At 37.8% G+C, this 25,449-nt stretch overlaps 1 protein-coding gene across 1 annotated transcript in view; it reads left to right on the top strand.

Annotated features, from left to right (window-relative positions):
• Positions 1 to 25,449, top strand: part of LOC125237595 — a 613,374-nt gene that overhangs the window by 401,447 nt on the left and 186,478 nt on the right. The gene's annotated exons all lie outside the window — the stretch shown is intronic.

The raw sequence follows: 25,449 nt of genomic DNA, 5'->3' as shown, positions 1-25,449 counted from the left end.
ATGGCAAAGACAATAACTGATGATGATCCTTTTTTGTGGCACCAGAGAATGTGTCATTTGAATTTTTCAAGCGTTAATAATATACCGGAATGTACTGAAGGAGTAAAGTTGACACCGAGTAAGAGCGATACAACTTGCGTAACATGTCTTGAAGGCAAGCAGACACGACGACCGTTTCCTAACGAGGGCTCCCGGGCAACCAGTTTGCTAGAGCTTGTGCATAGTGACGTCTGTGGGCCGATGAAGCATGATTCTTTGGGAGGAGCAAGGTACTATGTCACCTTTATCGATGATTTTTCTCGGAGAGTACATGTATATTTTATTAAACATAAAAGCGAAGTATTCGAAAAATTTGTGGAATTCAAGAATAGAGTTGAAAATGAGTTGAACACAAAAATAAAAATCTTAAGAAGCGACTGCGGGACCGAATATAAGAATAAAAAATTTGAAACGTTTTTGAAGAAACACGGTATTTTGCACCAAACTTTTAATCCTTACACTCCTGAAAATAACGGTCTCAGCCAAAAGATGAATAGGACCTTGACAGAACGCGCAAAATGTATAATTTTAAATGCGAAATTACAGGACACATTTTGGGCTGAAGCGGTTGCCACCTCAGCGTACATAGTGAACCGCTCACCGTCTCGCGTTCTATCCTACAAGACCCCGCATGAAATATGGACTGGAAAGAAACCTAATTTAAGTCATTTGAGGATTTTTGGTTGTCATGCGATGGTGCATATACCCAAAGAAAAGAGGACGAAGCTCGAACCAAAGTCACGTAAATTAATTTTTGTTGGATATAGCGACTGTACCAAGGGCTACCGCTTCATAGACCCTGAAAGCAAAAAAGCTATTATCAGTAGAGATGTTGTGTTCCTGGAGGCTTCGGTTGAACGAAACAAAGTTGATGATGTACCTGAAAAACAAGAAAATGTTAGTAAAAATGTAACAGTAACTAAAAAAAATGAAGATTGTAATAAAATGAGAGAAAATAAGACTGTAAACTTACCTTTATTTGAAGATAAACCGACTTGTTCAAATACTGAAGATCAGGCAATAGAAGCGCAGGATGACTCGCAAAGACCTTCCACGTCAGATGAATCTGACCAGTTTGATACGGGCCATGATGAAACATATTTGCCAGATGAAACATTTTTGCCTGATGAAACATGTCATTCTTCACCGCAGCCTGTGATGAACTTAAGACCACTTCCACACCGAATGGAGAGGAGAGGAGATAATGAAACTGACCATGTACCTACCTCTCTCATGTGTATGAGTGGAGAGTCTCCGATGAGTTTTTTAAACAGTGACCCGTTGAGCTTACAAGAAGCTCTTCGTAGTGACAAGGCTGATGAGTGGAAGAAAGCTATGAACGAAGAATACCAGTCTTTGTTAGAAAACAATACATGGACACTTGTAAACTTACCAGATGGAAAATCTGCTATTCCATGTAAATGGGTGTATAAGACGAAGTTAGATGCCAATGGAATGGTATCACGCTACAAAGCTAGACTTGTAATAAAAGGTTACAAACAAGTTAAGGGTATTGATTACCATGAAGTGTATGCCCCTGTGGGCAGATATGGTTCAATAAGATATTTGATGGCTCTAGCTGCAAAATATGGACTTACAATACATCAAATGGATGCGGTCACGGCTTTTCTACGAGGAGAAATAGATGAAGATATTTATATCTGTTTACCTCCTGGCTATGAAGATCAAAATAAAGTTTGTAAATTGAACAAATCCATATACGGATTTAAACAAGCTAGCGGGCAATTGAATAAAATGGTGTTAACCTTTATAGTGAACTCACTGAGACGATACAACAGTCAGCCTACCACAGAACATTGGATGGAGCTAAAACGTGTCATGGGTCTCAAAGGAACAATTAATATGAAACATAAGAGGAATTTGAGATGTGAGATGATTTCCGACTGCGATTCAGACTGGGCAAACAGTGTTGAAGATCGGAGATCTTGCACCGGTAATATATTTTTATTTCAGGTTGGTCCAATGAAAAATAGCTAGCCGACAAGTGGCCGTTAAGTATAAAAACACTGGAGACATGATTGCCGATATACTGACGAAGGGTCTCCAACGAACGAGGCATGAATATTTTTCTGCGGCCCCGGGCTTAGCTCCAAAGCGTCTGCGTCCAGGAGAGGATGTTGGAAATATGGACGCCTAGACCTTTATGCAGAGCAATCCTCTTTATCGCACTGGTTGCTAGCATAGTGTTGACAGTTCTGTTTACATTCTTCTGTCATTACCGTTTGTCACTCGCGTTTTATACCTAAAGTTATTTCCACTTAATATAGTTTATAATTGCTTTATAAAGCCTTGTTTTATTCCTTCAACTTTCGTCCAGAACAGTGACATTTGGTGCAGTGGAACTGCTGATGATGGTCAGATCAGAACCGATCTTCTCAAATCTGAACGGAACACTTATAGTGACTTTGGTATTCTTATAAGAACATCATGCACTTACGTCCAGTCCAGAACAGTGATATTTGGTGCAGTGGAACTGCTGATGATGGTCAGAACACTCAGAACCAAACTCTTCAAATCTGAACGGCACGCTTATAGTGACTTTGGTATTTTTATAAGAACAGCATGCACTTACGTCCGGAACAGTGACATTTGGTGCAGTGGAACTGCTGATGATGGTCAGAACCGAACTCCTCAAATCTGAACGGCACACTCATAGTGACTTTGGTATTTTTGTAAGAAAAGCATGCATTTAAGTTCAGAACAGTGACATTTATTTAGTTATGTTTGTTAAGCATAATTATTGAGTTTCAAGTCAAAGTTTGTCAAGCTTCGATTTCTTATAATCGGATTCATGAGGAATTGAGAAACTCTCAAACCTTAGCGTTATACGTATATTGATTTGTGTTGCCATCAAATAATTAAAGCATTAAAAGCAGTTTTAAAAAATACCTACACATTTCTACATAATCCAACATTCGCAAGTAGCTTTCACCACAACCCGAAAGGCGGCGGTTTTTTTTTTTCTTAAAAAATATTAAACGTTTTTTTATGGGATAGGAGGCAAACGAGCAGATAGGCTGCCTGATGGTAAGCGATCACTGCCGCCCATGGACACCAGAAGCACCAGAAGTGTTGGAGGTGCGTTGCCGGCCTTTAAGATGGATGTACGCTCTTTTCTTGAAGGTTTGATGGTCGCATTGGTCCGGAAATACCGCTGGCGACAATTCATTCCACAGTTTAACTGTGCATGACGTGACCAAATTTGCAAAACGTTGCGTCTTAGAAACATTTTAAAGGGTGAAAATCAAAATATGTACACCGTGTCCAATAAGTTTTAATACAGCACAAATAGCCAATAAAACAAAATGAACAAATAGTTACTACATTATTATTATATTTTATGAATGGCACTCTTATTTACTACATTCACAACAAATGTTTTGGAATAACTCCAGCATTAACTTGTTTACCAGCCTCAAACGCTTCTCAAACGGATCACACGCGGCACGCACCGTTTTCTTCACATTTCATCCCAAATACTCTCAATAATCTTTTTGAAATGATCTAGGTTTATGATTTTATAAAAATTTAGTCTTCAAAGCATGTATGACCATACAAAGTAGTCTAATACGCCTAAACCTGGAGGCCTGGGTGGCCACTCATGTTTCGGATAAAAAACTGCCAAATTAGTCTGAAACTACGCTAGAATACCATTTGCCGAATGTGCTGGAGGTGCGTCTTGTTGGGACACATGATACTCATTCCCAAGCATCCTTTTTAACTTTAAGGCATTTTTTTCTCCAAAACCTTGGTTTTAAAGAAAAAAACGTTGATTTTAACGCTTTTATCTGTAAGTACTGAAGGTAGTTTACCTCGCTTACATACTGCATCCCACACCTGGGCCGATGGTGAGCTCTGGAACCTAGGCACATTTTTCTAGTTGCCCGGAACGTTATCTATCCTCGGTACCCATAATAGTTTATTTTGGACACGTGGCGTCTGTTTTGTCACATACAGATTCTGCTTATAAAAAATAACTCGTCACCTGCGTGCCGAGCAAGTATTTTGTTGGCACTTTACCTCTTTGTGCTTGTATTTTATTAAAAGGAATATACTCTTCAGTTTAAATAAGAATTTGATGGCCTGTGATCCCTATATCTTTAGAACTGAGGTAAAATGTGAGTATTCGGACTTATTGGACACGGTGTACATGTTCGTTCTAAAAGTAGCTGATCAAGCATCGTCGGTTTGGAAAGCCTGCGGTAAAATTTTTGCTCATTACTATACATATTCGATTTCAGGGTTTTGAGATTTAGGAAATAAAACAACGCTTCATTAGATTTAATTTAATAGCATTATGTAATTATAATCTCAATGTAAGTGCAAGCAGTCTTATTTACAATAAACTTAAAAGCGGAAACAAATATATGCAGAAAGAAAAAAAAGAAGCTGTCAATACTGAATCCCCTAGGGTGGCTATGTATGAATAGCACAGAAAAGTATTAAAATAAAATAAAAACCGGCCAAAAGCGTGTCGGGCCACGCTCAGTGTAGGGTTCCGTAGTTTTCCGTATTTTTCTCAAAAACTAACCTATAAAGTTCAAAACAAATTTTCAAAGTAAGTCTTTGTAAAGTTCTACTTTTGTGATTTTTTTCATATTTTTAAACATATGGTTCAAAAGTTATAGCGATTATTTCCGAAAATATGAAAATTATCAAAAATCGATCTTAGTAAAACCTAATTCATTTTTAAATACCTATCTAACAATATATCACACGTTGGGGTTGAAATGAAAAAAAATATCTGCCCCCTCTTTACATGTAGGGGTACCCTAATAAAACATTTATTATTATTAACGACCTTCCACATATTTATAATGAGCCCAAACATGATGGGGTTATGATGAGGAGAATAGCAGTTCTGTTGACCACCTCCTGACTCCATCATGAGAACTTGGACCTCGTGTAGTTCGATGGTGCTCGTCAGCCCAAATCTAATGAGCCCAAACATGATGGGGTTATGATGAGGAGAATAGCAGTTCTGTTGACCACCTCCTGACTCCATCATGAGACCCTGGACCTCATCTAGTTCGATGGTGCTCGTCAGCCCAAATCTAATGAGCCCAAACATGATGGGGTTATGATGAGGAGAATAGCAGTTCTGTTGACCACCTCCTGACTCCATCATGAGACCTTGGACCTCATCTAGTTCGATGGTGCTCGTCAGCCCAAATCTAATGAGCCCGAACATGATGGGGTTATGATGAGGAGAATAGCAGTTCTGGTGGCCACCTCCTGACCCCGTCATGAGACCTTGGACCTCATCTAGTTCGATGGTGCTCGTCAGCCCAAATCTAATGAGCCCAAACATGATGGGGTTATGATGAGGAGAATAGCAGTTCTGTTGACCACCTCCTGACTCCATCATGAGACCTTGGACCTCATCTAGATCGATGGTGCTCATCAGCCCAAATCTAATGAGCCCAAACATGGTGGAGTTATGATAAGTAGAATAGCAGTTCTGTTGAACATCTCCTGCCTGACTCCATCATCATGAGAACCAGAACCTCATCCTGGTCCCAAAATATAATAATAATTCAAACTCTCAACAAACTTCACGTATAACTTAAAATCCAAAATCATATGAAAAGCATGTCGAATGCTAAAATTGCATAAGGTGTAAAAAGGATCAAGATTTGTTTAGTCGCAGTTTACGGCACTTCTCGGAACTATCGAGCTGCTTACGAAAGCTAGGTGCGCCGGACGATCAAACGCAGGTCCGTTGTCTTCGAGCGCTCGGCGCAGACTGAGCGGGCTCGCGTTAGCACAGTGTCTTTTATTCGAATTTTAGGTGTTTTAAAAACATATCTATCGACAGAAAGGTATGTCTTAAATGTATGATTTTTTTCTTATAGGTCAATAAGAAGTTCTAGTTTAGGATAATATTATTTAAGAGTTACAAAAAATGCAGGAATCGCAGGAAAAATACATAATGTAAACCTCTTTTTATCGAAAAAATGGGGAGGATACGGAAGGTTATTTATCCACCATTTCAAGTAAATCTTAAAATGTCAAAGTATTAGCTAACTCGTACAGGATATAACAAATAGGATTGTGATCATTTATTACCCCAAATAACATTTTTAACAGCACAATCACGATTCTAAACGAGCTATCCCACTATGAAAATTGAAAACGTCTTCCGAAAAAACTGATTTTTCGGAAGTATAAAAAGACATATTTTAAAGTAGTACCAATTGACTTTCTAGCTTAAGATATGTACTTTTAGGAACATTATCATTTTTTTAATAATCATTTATAGTTTCTTTATAATTTTGAATGAAAAAGGTTCTATTTTGCAAAAAACGCTCGTCTTTAGGAATAAGGCCTCTTAATATAAGTCAACGACCAACGTAACTTAAATATTTGTCTAAATCTTGGTGGTCTTAATCTAATTTTTGCCTTATCATATCAATCTCTAAGTATGACAGAAATGAGAGAGAGAGAGAATTTGAGATTATAAATAAACACTAAGCGCCCTTGTACTCATACCACTTAAAGTTGGACTAAATAACCTAACCACAAAATTAAAATTTTGAAAAAACCCCCGACCACGACATAGTGGACTAATTTTCATAAAACATGGCTAAGAACACTCCCGACTAACTCAGCTTTCAGACAAAGAAAAACTAAATCGAAATCGGTTCATCCGTTCGGGAGCTACGATGCCACAGACAGACACACACACATACAGACAGACAAACAGAAAGACAGACAGACATACAGACAGACGGACGGACAGACGGACAGACGGACAGACGGACAGACGGACAGACGGACAGACGGACAGACGGACAGACGGACAGACGGACAGACGGACAGACGGACAGACAGACAGACAGACAGACAGTCGTTTTTGCGTCGCTGGTTAAAAAGATATCGAATATAACTTTGAAGTACCTAACTGATATCATATTAAAACTTAACTATTCAGGTCCCCTAATAAATATGAAATGGAATAAGTATTAACTAACATCTAATTTACATTTAAGTATACAGGATGGCTTAGTAGACGTAAACAGGATCAAATCTGCACATATAATACATTACAAATAACTGTTTCGTACAATCATTCGTGAGATACAATACAATACAAATACTATTTATTGCACACCTCATTACAAGAAATAAAATAGTAAGTATAAACAACAACTTAAGAGGTAAAACAAGAGGCGGTCTTATCGCTAAAGAGCGATCTCTTCTAGACAACCTGAGATTTATGTTTTTTAATTTTTACTTTTAAAAAAATATTTCATTTTATATTCAGAGATTTTAGTTTTTTACTTTATCAAATTCTAATATAACCATATCGCTATCCGCTACTATCGCGGTAACCGAAGACAATACAGGGTGTAAACCTAATACGGGCGAACCTCTTAACGGTGGTGAGTATAGGACGTATAAAATGTAATTAGATAACTTTTACTTAAAATTGAAATATTTTTTTTACCTATACAAATTAATTCGGCCCGCAACGTAATGCAAACACACTCCCGTTAAACGCTCGTTGACAGAATATAAAACTCTGACCAAATAACTCGACTTATTCCATAATTACATACTTTATTTCAATCGCACAAACCTAAATCAAAATAGGAATTAATCAACATATTACACAACGCGAATTTTGCCTAATTTTCCCCGTTTACAAACATTATTGACACATCATTAGTTGGACATTATTAGTGCACATCCATCAACGCAATATACGGGGCTAACACGGGTTCTATGCAAATGACGCTAGATTAGAACAACATTACTGTCATCTATCTTCATTACAGCTTGTACTGTAGATACTACATGATAGAACGACGGTAAGGCTTAAAGTTTTTGGAATCGCGAAAATCTTAATTTAAAAGAACGGCAAAATAAAGGTCGTACGAGTATATGACGTTCAGAAAGATGGGAAATTCTTAAAAGACTTCGGCAAGCATGGTCACGTGATAAACGATAAAACGTCAGGCCGTCTTTTTTGCACTTACAGTGCAGTTTGGCAAAATTTTACTATATTCTCGTAAAATTAGTTATATTTTAGTCGTCTTATTGTATAGGTATATTAAAAATAATTGGGTTATTACCTACATATTAATAAATGACTTTTGAGCCAAAAACATACATTTCTCACAAAATAATTTGCCATATTCCATGATTACATACAAATTCATTTTAATACCCCAAACTTAAATTAAAATAGGAATTAATCAACATATTACACGACGCAAATATGCGAATTTCGCCTTATTTTCCCCGTTTACAAACATTATTGACACATCATTAGTTGGACATTATTTGTGCATCCATCAACGCAATATACGGGGCTAACACGGGTTCTATACAAACGACGCTAGATTAGAACAACATTACTGTCGTCTATCTTCATTAACGCCTGTACTATATAAGGGACCGGCCACATCTAAGAGACGCGTATCTCGGGGCGCGCAACGGACGTCCGCGCCACGCCACCTGAATCTAATTCAAAAAACGTCTCCTCAGTACATTTTGTATAAAAAAGGACGTAAGACGCGACGCCAAGCGGCACGGCGCGCGCCACGCCGCCGCCACGCCGCCTGGGGCGCGTCTTACGTCCTTCCTATACAAAATGTACTGAGGAGACGTTTTTTGAATTAGATTCAGGTGGCGTGGCGCGGACGTCCGTTGCGCGCCCCCAGACACGCGACGCTTAAGTGGGAACGCTGGCTAATAGTATATGGGTAAGGCTCAAAGTTTCTGGAATCGCTATAATCTTAATCATCATCATCATCGTTCGTCCTTGTTACAGTCGGCGGAGCATGTCCTTAGCTCTCTATCGCGTCATCTCATCATTTTCACTTGTTTCCGTTTGATACCATCTTTTACAGAGTTCATCCAGCTTATTTTAACTATTTAACAAATTAAATCCATCCTTCAAAATAGGTCACAGATGTCATTCTCAACCATAACGAGTGAGGAGTCTGGTAAAAACCTAACCACAAAATTAAAATTTTGAAAAAACCCCGACCGCGACATAGTAGACCGATTTTCATGAAACACGGCTAAGAACACTCCCGACTAACTCAGCTTTCAGAAAAAAAAACTAAATTTAAATCGGTTCATCCGTTCGGGAGCTACGATGCCACAGACAGACACACACACTGACAGACAGACAAACAGACAGACAGACACACAGTCAGACACGTCAAACTTATAACACCCCTTCGTTTTTGCGTCGGGGGTTAAAAATCACATTCAGGACGTATCCGTCACTAATCAAATATTCTTCAATGTTGTGCTACCTTTTTGAAGGAAAAATGCATATTTTCAGAAAATTCACGCCGCTAGTTTTTTTTCTAAAAAAAACTGTCGACTTAACTTTTGCAACCATGGAAAAGAGTGAGTTTCATGTTCTGATAAAACATTATTTTTTGCGAAATAAAACCATCACGGATACAAAAAAAATATTACGTGGACTGGCAAATATTACGTGGACTCTGTTCTGTCGATTAAATGATACATAAGTTGTTTACAGACTTTCGTTGTGGCCGAACAAGCACAAATGACACCAACCGATTATAATCTCGGTGTAACTTACTTTTGCGCAGTATCATTAACCACTCACAAATTATTAGACAATTCACTGAAAATCGCACTCAATTTTTAACCCCCGACGTAAAAACGACGGGGTGTTATAAGTTTGATGTGTCTGTCTGTCTGTCTGTCTATGGCATCGTAGCTCCCGAACGGATGAACCGATTTAGATTTAGTTTTTTTTTTTTGTCTGAAAGCTGAGTTAATCGGGAGTGATCTTAGCCATGAAAATCGGTCCACTATGTCGCGGTCGGGGGTTTTTACAAAATTTTGTTTTTGCAGTTAGGTTATGTTATGATTATTCCCTTGGGCATGGCGAACAAACCGGTTAATTCTTTACCCTCACCTCGTGGTGAAACCAGACCCATTACAGCTGAATTGCTGAAAATGGACACTTGTGAGTTGACCTTGTACGCTGAGGGTTCCATGAGATCACAAAAGAAGTATTTTTTCTAAAAAAAATTTGGATTGAACAGCCTGTTCGACAAAAAAAATGCTATTAAATAATGATGACTGCAAAAAAATCTATGAAGTATGTATACATGTACTATATTTCCGAGCTCATAAGAACAAATTAAAATAACTCCGCTGCAACAGAAATAAAGGACATAATCACTTTCCTGGTGAACCCTAAAACCTTCGTCCACTTCCCCCCAATTCCCAGTAAATAACTAATCAGACCAACTAACGCTTAATCGCACTTGTATCAAACTCCTTTTATTTCCTCATTCGCCCCAAATTAACTCAGGGCACAGATACCTAAAATAATATCATTTAATTGCGACAAAGTTCCTTGACGCCCGGGCCAGGTTTATTGTGCAACCCTTGTCGAATTAAGGCCCGTTAATACACCTTTTAAAGAGGTCCCCCTGTTTGTATGTATGTTTGCCATGAAATCAAAAAGTCTTCAACGGGGTATTTGTCTATACGTTAATGGAGTTATCTTTAAGAATGCTTAGGTTTATGTAAAGATTTAGTGTGAATTGGTTGAAATTGCCCCGCACAGCTAAACTGTGGAATGAATTGTCGCCTGCGGTATTTCCGGACCGATACGACCTTCAAATCTTCAAAAAAAGAGCGTACACCCTTTAGGCCGGCAACGCACCTCCAACACCTCTGGTGTTTCGGGTGTCCATCGGGCGGCGGTGATCGCTTACCATCAGGCGACCTGTCTGCTCGTTTGCCTCCTATCCCATAAAAAAAAATGACGTTTGATAATCAAGGCGGCAAAACTCAGGCTGTCTAAGATATCTATATTAGATACCAAAAACGTTGCACAAACCGTTTGATATATATTTAAAAAATGTATGGCGGAATTGTGTCTCTCCTCTGAGTCCTCTGATATCTACAATAACCTAACCACAAAATTAAAATTTTGAAGAAACTTCCGATCCACGGTGGGCTGGATGGCTCGAAAACGCACTTCGCACTTTTTCTTGAGAATTATTTTTTGAAAAATACTATCCGATAGAGAATTATATAAGGAACAATAAATGTAGAATAGTGAATAGTGAACCGATTTTCATGAAACATGGCTAAGAAAACTCCCGGCTAATTCAGCTTTCAAACAAAAAAAAACTAAATCTAAATCGGTTCATCCGTTCGGGAGCTACGATGCCACAGACAGACACACAAACAAACAGACAGACAGACAGACACGTCAAACTTATAACACCCCATCGTTTTTGCGTCGGGGGTTAAAAAAGTCTGAGATGACATATGTCAAATGACACTCCTTGAGTTGCAGGCGTCCATAGGTGACGGTGACGGCTTTGTAGTATTAAAAAAAATGTTTTTCTTTTAAGAAAAACTTCCTACACCCATTTTTATTTTTCCTCCTCGAGCGAAGCCGGGACGGTTCGCTAGTGCCACCTATAATATCATCTAATTGCGACAAAGTTCTTTAACGGCCCGGGCCGTGTTTATTGTGCAACCTTGTCGTATTAAGGCCCGTTTAAGAGGGTTTCAATAAAAAGGGGGCAATTAACAGACCATTATGGGGGTCAGCAGGGCAGGGTTAACTGTCGTGTGGATAGAATTGGGTTTGTTTTCGCGACAATTGAATGAGGTTGGGTATACAGGATGTTTTAGAAGAGGTGAGCATTCAATGAGTTTTAAAAACTGTGTCGTGCAAATAATCCAAGTTGATATTTACTATTTAAAACCGAACCTGCGGCTATCACTGTCATTCTACATAATTACGACTGAATGCAGCCGCAAGCTTATAGAATTGACACGTGACCAGAGGGCTGGGTCATATCTGGCACAGCGGATCAGCATTGCCATACAACGTGGCAATGCTGCCAGCCTTCTGGGCACGTTGCCAGTGGAAGGCGATTTGGGGCAAATATTTTATTTATAGTTTATATTTTAGTTCTAGTGTGTTTTAAGTTTAGATTTTAGTTTTAGTTTGTAGTTTTATTTAATGACCTATTTTATTGTTTTTACTATTATGTATTACTCTTATATGAATAAATAATGAGTACCCCATTACGACTGTATCGTATAACTAACCTAACCACAAAATTAAAATTTTGAAAAACCCCCGACTGCGACACAGTGAACGGATTTTCATGAAACATGGCTAAGAACACTCCCGGCTAACTCAGCTTTCAAACAAAAAAACTAAATCGAAATCGGTTCATCCGTTCGGGAGCCACGATGCCACAAACAGACACATACACAGACAGACAGACAGACAGACAAATACACAGACAGAGACGTCAAACTTATATAAGTTCGTTTTTGCGTCGGGGGTTAAAAACGAACCGTATTTGCAGCTATCTCTGTCATCCATAATAAATATTATAAATGGAAAAGTGTGTGTGTCTCTTTGTTTGTCCGTCTTTCACGGCAAAACGGAGCGATGAATTGACGTGACTTTTTAAGTGGAGATAGTTGAAGGGATGGAGAGTGACACAGGCTACTTTCTGTCTCTTTCTGACCCTTCACCTCCCTAAAATAGGGCTGGAAGTTGGTATGGAGCAACCCACAAGTTACGAATTTAACGCGAGCGAAGCCGCGGACAAAAGCTAGCTCTTCATAATTACGACTGTATCCTGTAAAAACAGGTGAAATTATTCAGGTTTCAGTGCCATTCTTGGCAAACAAGGGGTTAAAAAAAAACGAAATTGTGACATTGCAGTGACAGCCTCTACACTTACGCCGTGTCTTGCGTGGGCGACGGTCGCGCGACCGTCGCCGACGCGTCTCATACTTCCATATCGATAAGGTTTGATTTCGTATGCGTCGCATCGCGGTCGCGTGACCATCGCGCGACCGTCACCCACGCAAGCCACGGCGTTATACGCCTCTACACTCCAATTGCCTAATTATTTATTATCTTGCTCACGTTTCATGAATCACCCTGTATAACCCAACGTCCTCATAATTGTCGCTGTCTGTATGTTGGGGGCTGTTATAAGCAGCAAATTCTAGTTTTATTGCCGTTTTGTACGTTCGTCTGGCAGATATTATTCCAAGGGGGAAAATTGGTCGTGTGTCGATCGCTACTGTTTGTGGCAAATGGCGATGTGCTTTCAACATAGTAATGTAGAAATTGCAGAACATTCGCAAAAAGCGGAAACATTCTTGAGAATGTTCGCAGAACATTCCTGTAACATGAAATTTATTGTTTAAACGAGAGAATATACTTGAAATAAAGTTTAAATGGATTCAGATTCAGATTCAGATTCAATAGTTTTATTCATGGTAACCACAATTATTTACATAAGTAATTTCATCATTACAAAAGAGAAGAAAAAAAAAAGTATTTCTGGTTTACCACGAAATGGTCCCGCCTCAGCATAAATGCTGACCAGGGGCCAGCGCTGATCTTCCGGCGAGACCGGTTTGTGGGCCACGAACGCAGCTGTACGGCCTGCCCTTCCGAGATATCTGAACGCGCCCACAGTTGCGAGGCGGTGATCAGCGCCATCTGGACTGCGGACAGGTATTCATAATGACACAATAAATAATTAATAAAATGGCCGGTCAGATCGCACAGCGTGCCAATGAGTTCGAAATAACAAAATTGAAACATTTCACTCATATACCTACATTTTAACATTAAAACTAACAAATAATATTAAAGTGCTACATAATTAGTCGTGTGTTACAAATATTTCTAAAAGAAGAACCCAGAGAACTATGTTAATTTACCGTTAAAGTGAGTTTCTTTCTACAACTAACTATGAATAAAGAAAAACAGCTACATGTAAACGCGTACAGGTGGATGACATGACAAAATACAATAGATTAAAGTTTAATGTGAATAAAATAAAATAAACATTCAGTTGTTATGAAGATAGGACAGTAAAAACGGGTAAGTTTATTATTATAACTTGATTATTGGTGAAGATGCAAACATGTCTAGCATACGCATATGCTACACTAAATTAACAGAAACTGGTGTCATATTTCAAAGCTTCCTGTTGACGCTGGTGTTGAAGTGTGAGTAATTTGAGTTTAGTTTTGAAACTTGATAAATTTTGCAGGTTCCTGAGAGGTGGTGGAATATTGTTCCAGCACTTGGTTGCCATGTACCGGAAGCTCCCACGAAAGGCTGCCGAAGAATGTCGAGGTGTCACTAACTGTACACTACAATTACGCGCCCCAAGTGAGCTGCGGGTGGACTTCCACGACAACTTCTCGAACAGATATGAAGGAGATTTGTGCTTGATAATACCAAAAAGAAGACATGCCAGGTGTAATTTCCGTCGATGAAGCATTTTAAGAAGACTATGCTGATTCAGAAATGGTGTAACATGGCCTCTAGGTGGAATGTCGAAACAAAAACGGGCACAAGCATTTTGTACGCGCTGAATAAGACGCCTTGTCCTTTCTAGTAGTCGTGGACCATACACTATAATAAATGGGCATAATATAAAACGATATGTTATTATACACATAATATTGTCTATTACAGTTATCTATTTTGTTGATAAGTGATAAGTTACCAATAAGTTGCTTAAATTTTCACTATACTTCAGGGAACATTTCGACTTTCAGACTTACAGACAGTTGACAGTTGTTGACAGTTTTAGTCCTGACTTTTTTAAATTAGGTACCGAACGATTATATCTTGATATCTGTCTTTGTCTTCAATTTTTTTTTTTGCGATTTCAGCAGTGGTCTTATGTCGTACGTACGTTATTATCTGAAAGTTGAATTTTTAGGTTTGTATGAGATTTTCAAAATTTCAAACCTAGTGCGGAGGCAGATGTTAATTTAAAAAGCTGAAAATTTGCACAAAGGCTTCATAGACTAAGGGGCATTGATTGATAACTATTAGGTTTGCTAATTCCAGAAAAGTGTTTTTTCGCTCCACCCTACTATATAGTGACCGGGATATGGATTGAAACGGGGCGAAGGAGGGTAGACCGCGCGCTGTTTATGCAGTTTTCACATTCACCCTTCGTCAGTTTTCCGTGATCATGTTGCATACAACTGCGTCTAGATATCGGGAGCTCGACAAAAATCAAAAAGCTAATGACGGTCTATATCCCAGTCAATATGTCTAATATGTAACTCAATCTATACAGATAGTCTATGAAAAAACGTATCTCAGTACCATACAGAAAAAGGTACACGGTGACCTAAATGGCGTTACACCTTTGGGGTACGCTCAGCTAGATGGCGCTAATACTAATATTTGACATTTTTACACATATCAAGCTAAGAATATGGGCCAAATTGTCAAAACTGAGATTCAAAAGTTTTAAGCCTGTGTCAAGAGATGGCAGTCTATGCACTGTGATTACATATTTTGCTTCGACAGTAACTCTCTATAATTCCAAAGTCTTATAAAATGTTTACCCAGAAACTTTTCCCTCCGTAGCATGTTTTACAACCTGAGCAAACTTGGACAGATTACATCTTAACCAAATTGTGTATGATCTCAGCTTTTACGGGCACAAAACAGCAGGAAACTCTAATGTGGCGCCACCGTGCATTTACTTTTATAGCCTGTTTAAACGTTGGGTGTGAGTGCGTATCCGATCCAATATAGGATATAGGATCTATATGATCTAATGTATAGGATATAGATCCTATATCCTATACATTAGATCATATAGATCCTCATATAGATCCTCTATATCCTATACATTAGAGGCGCCATCTTTGATTTTTGCCAAAGGTACAATTTTATTTACTTTCATCCATACCTAAATACCTTCGCCCTTCCTACCTAAATACCTTCTCCTTCGCCCATATGCAGAATGTTTATAATATATTATTTGTATATATATTTGTGTACAAGTATATGTGTAATGATATGAACGTATTGTTTATGTATTATATTGATTGTTCTGAATAATCTTGCTTAGTTGTCATGCTTTCTAAATTTATTTTTCTCATCACTGCACCCACATTCGCGAATTTCTGTTTGGCCCTATGGTTGACTTATAGAGAATGCCTTAAGGCATAAAGTCAGCCATTTGTACTTTTTTTTTCAATTGTGCAATAAAGTTTAAATAAATAAATACATAATGTCAATAATATGTTAATAAGTGTCTGATACAACTATTTAACTACACTAATATATTCCTAATACTGTTTCGAACCACAATTAATTCGATCTCAATATATGTGCGCTCCACCGTGAATAATTAACATTACCTAGATCTAGGCGCATCTAGGTGTCCTAGGTACATCCAGGTTTAGGCGAAGACATATAGGTATAACTCCTTATAGACAGATAAAGTACCTATACGAAAAAATGTACCTCGGAACTATAAAAAAATGTACGGCGGTCGTCTAGATGGCCTTTGATTGATTCTTGACTAAATGGCGCTTATATTAATATTTGACAATTTTAACACATTTTAATATTACAGTGGCGTGGCGTCGATACAACTTGATTCCCTAGGGGTTCCCTAAAATTATCTATCTATAGAATTTCATACATAACCTAACCACAAAATTAAAATTTTGAAAAAAACCCCGACCGCGACATAGTAGACCGATTTTCATGAAACATGGCTAAGAACACTCCCGACTTACTCAGCTTGGAGACAAAGAAAACTAAATCCAAATCGGTTTATCAGGTCGGGAGCTACGATGCCACAGCCAGACACACACACAGACAGAGAGACAAACAGACAGACAAACAGACACACAGACAGACACGTCAAACTTATAACACCTCGTCGTTTTTGCGTCGGGGGTTAAAAACAGATCTCGAAAACCGGAGGGGTTTTACCAACGAAAATTTTCACACTACGCCTTTACGGCTCAGCCACGACATTGGTCTAAGCGCGACAGCGGTGAGCGTCGGCCATACATTGGAGCGAGACACAACGATAGGACTTTTCATTCGCTCGTATGGCTGCCGCTCACCGCTGTCGCGCTTAGACCAATGTCGTGGCTGGGCCTTTATGACACATACGAGTATCAAGTTAAGAATACAGGCTATTTTTTTTTATACCACGTCGGTGGCAAACAGGTATACGGTCCGCCTGGTGGAAAGCGGTCACCGTAACCAATGGACGCCTGCAACTCAAGGGATGTCACATGCGCGTTGCTGACTCATTAGCAACTTGTACACTCCTTTTTTGACGAACCCCATACTGTAGTTCATCGGGAATACCTCGGCAGGGAGCTCATTGCAGGGAGCAAATTGAGGTCCAAAAGTTCCAATCCTGTGTCGAGAGATGGTCCCTGCACTATAACAATCAAAGAGTATCGAGTAAGAGAGTTACTGTCAAAGTAAAATGTGTAATCACAGTGCATAGACTGCCATCTCTCGACACAAGCTCAAAACTTTTAAACATCAATTTTGACAATTTGGACCATATTCTTAGCTCAATGTGTGTTAAAAGGTCATATATTAATATTAGCGCCATCTAGCCGAGCGTCCCCCAAAGGTGTAACGCCACCTAGGCCACAGTACCTTTTTCTATATGGTTCTGAGGTACGTTTTTTTCTTAAACTGTAGCTGTCTATACGGAGTTACATATGTCTTTGGTGACAATACATTTTACTTTAACAGTAATTCTCTATATACTCGATCCTCTTCGGTCTAGGTAAACTCGTATACATAAAGGTATATATATCTAGGTACTAAGACAGAACCTAATTGGGTTCGGTTCGAGGTTCGAATAATCACAGGTGTGGTAAGCCTCAGAAACAATGCCTATTCAAGCTTTGCAAATCGTATTTTGAGCTTTTATTAGATTTATTTCCAGTGGGTTTAGTAGAAGTCAACTGTGGGATATGGATTGAATTGTGGCGTAGGCGAGAGAGTGGCAACCTGTCACTGCAATGTCACAATTTCGTTTTCTTTCAACCCCTTTTTGCCAAGAGTGGCACTGGAGTAGTTCATGTGCTCTGCCTACCCCTTTATGGGATACAAGCATGATTGTATAAAAAAATTAATCATAAATCTGGTCACAAAAATTTTACGAGAATGGGTTGAGAGTTGCGACCTGTCCAGGAGAGCATCCCGACATTCTAAAAAGTAAAAGTTAGAATAGAATAGAATACTTAGAATAGAATAGAATAAACGTTTATTCGTGAACACAGGTAAGACAAAATTCACATAATAATAACAAGACAGAAAGGAATGAAGTGCCACGAAATGGCCTCATCTCAGCGTGTTGCTGGTGACTTCCAGCGCTGATCTTCCGATGAGACCATCAAGTGAGAAAGATTCACGGAGGGTAACAGACAGAAGAAATACAAAACACATACAAGAACGTGGTCAAACAGTTAAGAAAGTGAAAACGTTACAAGAAAAATAACAACAGACTGTGATCGAAACATAGAATAAAAAGAATAATCATAAACAGAAAAAACCAAATTAATTAGGAGGATACGGTAGCGAAAATGCTAAAATGGAAAGGGCCCCCCTTTCAACTTGGGAATTTCAGTTAAATATACAAGTGTTATTAAACTAGATTTATCGAAAAAAAATTGTCCATTAAGAACAACTCAGTCAAAAGATATTTCAAAAAAATATTTAAAATTGAGGTTCCGCTCTCGACTCTTTCCTCCTTCAAAACTTAATCAATCGGAACAAAATTTCAGAATCTGAATGACAATGAAATAATCTATGTCGGACCGTTTAGCTTTTTTGGTTAATTGTTACCAATCTCGAGTATCGCACCTTTTTTTGCGCCACAATGAAAAAGGCCGTTTTTGGAAATTTTTGATTGGCTTTAGAGTCTTTAAAAAGCAGAATATCAAAAAAAATCAAAACGGTTCGACACAGATGAAAATAATAACAATCTGTGTTAAAAAAATTATTGCTCTATATTCAAAAACCAGGGAGGATATAGTTGAGAGCGTTTGTATGGAGAATTGCCCCTACCGTATCGTCTTTAACCGTATACCTGCGCTGTCGCTCCGGCCTTTAATAAGGCAATTTGTTTTAGTGGTGCAAAACCCTACACTCGTATCTTAATGTCTTTCATTATGTAACAATCACATAATGGATTTTTTTATAACAAGTATGTCTAACTAGTTTTTATGGGATTTTCTCAGCTGAAATAGGCATCTAGGCTTTAGGCAGCGAATTGCTTAGTATTACTGCAATAGGATGATAATTATTATTGTGGGTAAATGCAATATGTACTTTATCTAAGTAAAGTTTATCCCGTGAAATCATGATAGTTACAAACAAGTTAAAGAGAATATCTTTACATTCACTAAATAATTGCACATAATATATTTCTACAATATAAATAAAATGTTTCTACCATTTAATTATGTTTTAATATACAGGGTGTAAACCTAATACGGGCGAACCTTTTAACGGTGGTGAGTATAGGACATAAAAAATGGAATTAGATAACTTTTACTTAAAATTGAAATATTCTTTTTATCCATACAAATTAATTAGGCCCGCAACGTAATGCAAACACACTCGCGTTAAACGCTCGTTGACAGTTGTCATTGATTGTCATCGCAACCACGTTTACAGTACATTGCTGCTGGGAAATTTTTCAAAAATTAATTATGGGCTAAAAATTAAGAGTAACTCAAAAACACCTCTTAATTAATGATAACAATATTGAATTATATGCCTGGTTTCATTTATCGCCCTTATTACGTTTACGCACTGTATAGTATTTTTAACATATTTTTAAATTAAAGAAAAAATGGAAAAATTTACACCTCCGGCAGGACTCGAACCTGCGACCTTTGGCCTTGCCGGGGCCATCGCGCTTCCAACTGCGCCACGGAGGCCTGCTGGATGTATGCGAATTTATCCATGCCTTCCCTCAATTCTCAACCGCCTTAAGGTGGCGTTATAGCAAACATCTACCCGTAAGAATAGATCTTAACATCCATTCCATTCCATTTTTTCTTTAATTTTAAAAATATGTAATATCCTTCGCAGACGTTTCTGCATGATAAAAAACAAATTTAGTATTTTTGATTTCAATCTCAATTTTTTGTTCTTAATTTACAAACTCGGTTCTAACGAGAAAAGACGCATTTTTATTTTTCCGCAACTATATTAAAGAACGTCATTCGTTACACGTGTGGAAATATAATTCATCACTCGTCCCGAGACTTTCCAAGCTTTTCAAGCAAGATATCTCCAGAGGTATACTAAAAATATAACTAAAATAATTAAAACTATAACATTAAAACTAAAATTAAACCTAAAAATAAAACTAAATAATAAGCTACCTATAAAAATACTTAATAACTTATTTCTACAGAGTCGATAGGTACCTACTTTCGGCACTATTAACGTAATGTACTGATGTTATGGTCCTCTATCCGCCTGTTTATCGCCTTAGTCTGAGTTCAGATATTTTTGAGCACCTCGGCTTCTTTATATCTGAAGCCGACTTCCTACGATATTTTATAGTATACTGTATAATTCAATAACAGTTCAATAAGGCTGTCGACAACGTATTGCCATAGTATAAGGACGACTCAGCAGTTAATCTCCCGCGATCGGTATTTTGCTCTCTCGCGTGCGACCTTGGCAGCGCCACGCGACGCGGCGCATACTGACGCGACCGGCATCATCCGGTTCCGCATGTACTCTCTGCACCTCGCTGCGTGCGAGCGCTACTCAAGGACAAACCGCGCGGCGCAAAATTCGTTAGAAGAATTATTACTGAGTCGTCCTTATACTGTGGTATTGCTGTATTTCTCTTTCGCTGCAATGCCTTGTGTCACAGACGCTGAAATTCGTAGAACTAGAAACTCACTGTGATTCGAATTCTAGGAACTACGGCAAACACAGAGAACGAACATGGTACATGAAAAATTATGCCAAAATTGTAATGCTGTATCAAGGAAGATATAGACTGTGTTTTTTTTTTGTTTTAATTAGGTTCATTATCAGGAACAATCCTGTTTATCCATCGTTTTCATTATATATTATACAATATAAAACTTAATAAAACCAAAAACTTAAAAAGATCTATTCAAAACTAAAATATAACTAATTGAACTAAGTACTTAAAACTAAACTTAATAACAAATAAAAATAATCCTTACAGGTAAATAACACTAAAAAGGAAAAAAGTCATAAAAAGAAAACTCCGTCCAGTGAGTCTTCATGCGGCTCTGAATTGCCAACGATATTTGTTACGCTGTTTTAGTGCTTGAAGAAAACGAAATTGTGACATTGCAGTTGACGGGTTGACAGCCTATCACCCACAACGCAATTTAACCCATATCCCACAATCAATCGACTTCTATGATAAGTACTGAAGAAAATGTTGTGGTAAAATTCTCACCACAGGAGATATTTCAATAAGACGTTTTGACATTTAAATCATAACTGAATATTATTAGGATACTAAAAATCAAATTTATTAGAACCCCGGCTCGGACCAATGAGTTTTTCACTTATGTGCGAAATACCATTTGATAGGGTAAACCAAGGTGTAACTGGCCACCTTTAGTAACTGGCACCCATAGGTTTCATTTTCTCGAAATAAGGTTTCAATGCATTATACGCCATCTACCGATATTGAAAGACATTACTACATCAATAAGCTTTCGTTTTAGTACACATTTAATATCCTATTGACACTAGCGTTAAAATTTTTGTAACTTTGTTTACAGTCGGCGCACTTATTTTGAAAAGTACCATCATAGCTTAAGGATTTCTTAACGGACTTGATTTTTTTTTAATTGTGTTTTTGTACAAAATTCGGTAGTGTACTTATTTCTATTGTGTTATTTCAGATGTCTGAAAGGTAAGTAACATGCCTATAATTCGTTTTTTGCCTAAAATGAATTACAATTTGAATTTTGGGGGGTGGTTAGTTACTAAATGTTTGTTTTGTAATGAGATCAGAAATTGGCCACCTATGCCAGTAACTAGTAATTTTTGTAATATTCTTCTTTTTTCAAAAATCGACCATATTCATATTCATTATAAAGAGCAGTTTTCAATACAAAAATACTGGTATCATTCAGTGATAAAATGCAGTAACTAGCATAGGTGGCCAGTTGTGTGGCCAGTTACTGAACAGATACTATTTGTTTTACGAAACCTGTAAAACAAATAGTATCCGTTATACGAGTATTATGTCGATAATCATATACGCTATGCCAAAAAGACGAAAATATGATAAAGCAATAGAATGATGGTTCTTGTCGGGCAGCTGCTAAACGATTTGGGGTACCAAGAAGTAGTATCCAGTTTAGGCTTCACAATCCTACATTAAAATTTAATTCAAGACATATGTAATTTTATTATAGAATCAGCCAGACGTGGGTTTCCCCTAAAAAAGGGAGACGTACGTACAAACTTGTATCGAAGATTTTTTGAAGGTGAATCCCAGAACAAACCCATTTCGTAATGGTAAACCGGGAGAAGTATGGTTTAAGGGCTTTTATATAACGTCATCCTATTTTATCAACCCGAACTTCCGAAGGAGTGACGAATACTAGCGCCTGTGTTTTAGAGAGTGTGAGTTTTGTTCTCTGCCTACCCCTCTGGGAAACAGGCGTGATTGTATGTATGTATGTATGTATGTATGTATGTGTGTTTTAGAGAAATGGTTCTATGAAATTAGGCAACATTTTAAACAAGAAAAACTAATAGGTACAAGTGATTCAGGATCCTCGAAGAGTGTTTAATGAAACAGGTTTTAACCTTTGCCCAAAAACAGAGAAAACACGACCAAAAAGAAGACACGCCAGATGAAGTTTGCGACGGTGGAGCATTAGAATGCTATGATCATTCAAAAACGGAGTGACGTAGGCTCTTTGTGGGATATTGAAGCAGAAACGAGCACACGCATTCTGTACCCGTTGAATAAATTGTTTAATTTTTTTCCCTATGTCATAAGTGCTACAAGGAAAGCAACACAGGCCCAACGGACGTTAATGACAATTGATCGGTTTATATCCCTTTTTAAAGAAGCCATAGAACATGGTTTTTATTAGCTAGGCCTTGACAAAGTAACGATGCTAAAGTAAATATAGTATAAGTGGTCCAAGTGAGCCATTATTACTATTGCTAAATACGTTTTTCTTTATATTTTTATCATCATAACCCAAGAGTGACTTATATAATGTTCAGTTCATACGCATGTTGTGATTATAGATGAATAATTTAATAATTACAAGCGAATTGTCCAATCATAGTGTATATGGCCAATAAATGGTATACTAACAGCCAGTTACTAAATTTTGTGACCAGTTACTGGTGAAATAGGTCAATTTTTGATTAAACTTAAATTTATCTATGAAAACCTTGTTTAATTTTAAAATAACTTACAGAGAAAACAAGACCATGATCCTTTTTGTACGTAAGTGTCACAAAGAAAATGATTTATCGTCAAAATTCGGTAAAAAATAAACTCAAAGTTACCAAATTGCTTAAGTGGCCAGTTACTGGTCAGTTTACTTTTCCAGTCGCTTTTCGGTGAAAGAAAACATCGTGAGGAAACCGGACTAATTCTAATAAGGTCTAGTTACCCTTCGGGTTGGAAAGTCAGATGGCAGTCGCTTTCGTAAAAACTAGTGCCTACGCCAAATCTTGGGATTAGTTGTCAAAGTGGAACCCAGGCTCCCATGAGCCGTGGCAAATACCGGGATAACGCAAGAAGGATGATGATGATGACTAACAATCAAATTTATATTCCGAGATTTCCGAGGCATTACATTAGATTTGTAGGTACCAATCTTGCTTCAAAACCTAACCATAACGATTTAACAACCAATTGCTATTTTCCCAACTGCTTACAATATTTCCAGCTTGCATCTGCACTTTGCTGAAAAACGCTAAAACCAAGGCGTGGCTTGGTGGCTAAAGTGACAATCGTTGACGCTACGTGGCAGCAGTCTGGCTCTGTCGCGCCACTACAGAAGAGCGGGGAGAACTAGCTACGATACGCTTACGAAGTGTGCGGGATTGTGACGTTGGCTAGGTACTTTGCACGACCGGCGATAATTGCTGGCGTCTTTCCCACTGTCGCTAGCACTTCATTAGAACATACAATGCACTCAACAAGACTCTTAAATCTTACACAATAAGGTCTAAGCTAAGTTAAAGTAACAGAACGAAGACATATATAAATGTGACCACTTTATTAGCACGTACAATGCAGTCTACTCTACCCTTAACCCGTACACAATAAGGTCTAAGTTAGGTTAAAGTAACAGTACGATGAAAGAAAGAAATGTAGCCACTTTATTTGCACGTTTATTGCAGTCTACTTCGCCTTTAACCCGTACACAATAAGGTCTAAGTTAGGTTAAATTAACAGCAGGAAGAAAGAACGCGCGACCACAAAGTTTGCACTATGCAGCTCATGTAACCTTTCCTCCTTTACTATTAGTTTCAAAATTGAATAAACTACGAGCGCATTTTGCAGATTTGCTACAAAGTAGGGATGCAATTATGTACATTCACTCCAAGATACATCTGAGCTGCAAAAGCTCTCATAAATATCAGAACACACTATAAGCTCTTGAAAATAGAGGCGAGTTCCAATATTTGTAAGAGCTTTGGTTGCTCCGATAAATTTGATGGTTACTGTTCTAATTTGTATTGCCTTACGTTCGGGGTTTAAATTAAAAATACTTTAAATGGTACGACTCTACTACTTAAGTGATATGGTTGGCAATTGTAAGAAAAAATGTAAAACAAAGTTGCTAGTCTTTTTTTTTTTTTATTATTATTATAAATGGGCTTACTCTTGACCACAGACTAGCCAAAGGCAAAGACGTGGCCTACGATGGAGTGAGCTTTTTATTAGTCTCCCATATTTGTGACTACTTTGGTTGCTCTGATAAATTTGATGATTACTGTTCTAATTTGTATTGCCTTACGTTCTGTTTTTAATTGAAAAATACTTTAAATGCTACGACATCATATGGTTGTTAATTGTAAGAAAAAATGTAAAACAAAGCTGCTAGTGATTTTATTAGTTTACTATTAGAGTTGACACTTCGCTTGTATAATTTGTGGTTTTGATTGAGCGTAACATTATGTAAGATAGTTTACAGTAAAACAGACAAGCCAAATTGTTAATAGCGAGGCCACACAGAGCGAGGCACTATAGCGAGGTAATACCATTGCGAGGCAAATGTGCTACCTAGAGGGACGTGATCCATGTGAATTTTTTATTAATTTTACACACAGACACAGAGCCGTCATATTTCGCGCATTTTTAGTTGACATTGTCATCAGTGATTCTTGGCTCTTGACAAGTAATTATTTAAAGTTAAAGATATTGGTTTAGTTAATTATTCAAGCAGCCGGCGTATCATGCTTACAATTTTATCACTCGATATCAATAAAGATACATATCGTGAATTTTTCACGATATGTAACTGTAATGTCATTATTTCTGAGTCTGCCGGCGAATTATGATTCCAATTTTATCACTTATC

Source organism: Leguminivora glycinivorella, chromosome 21 (assembly GCF_023078275.1).
Source record: "Leguminivora glycinivorella isolate SPB_JAAS2020 chromosome 21, LegGlyc_1.1, whole genome shotgun sequence".
NCBI lineage: Eukaryota > Metazoa > Arthropoda > Insecta > Lepidoptera > Tortricidae > Leguminivora > Leguminivora glycinivorella.
Note: the sequence above shows the minus strand (reverse complement) of the source record. Positions and strands in the feature narration are given on the sequence as shown.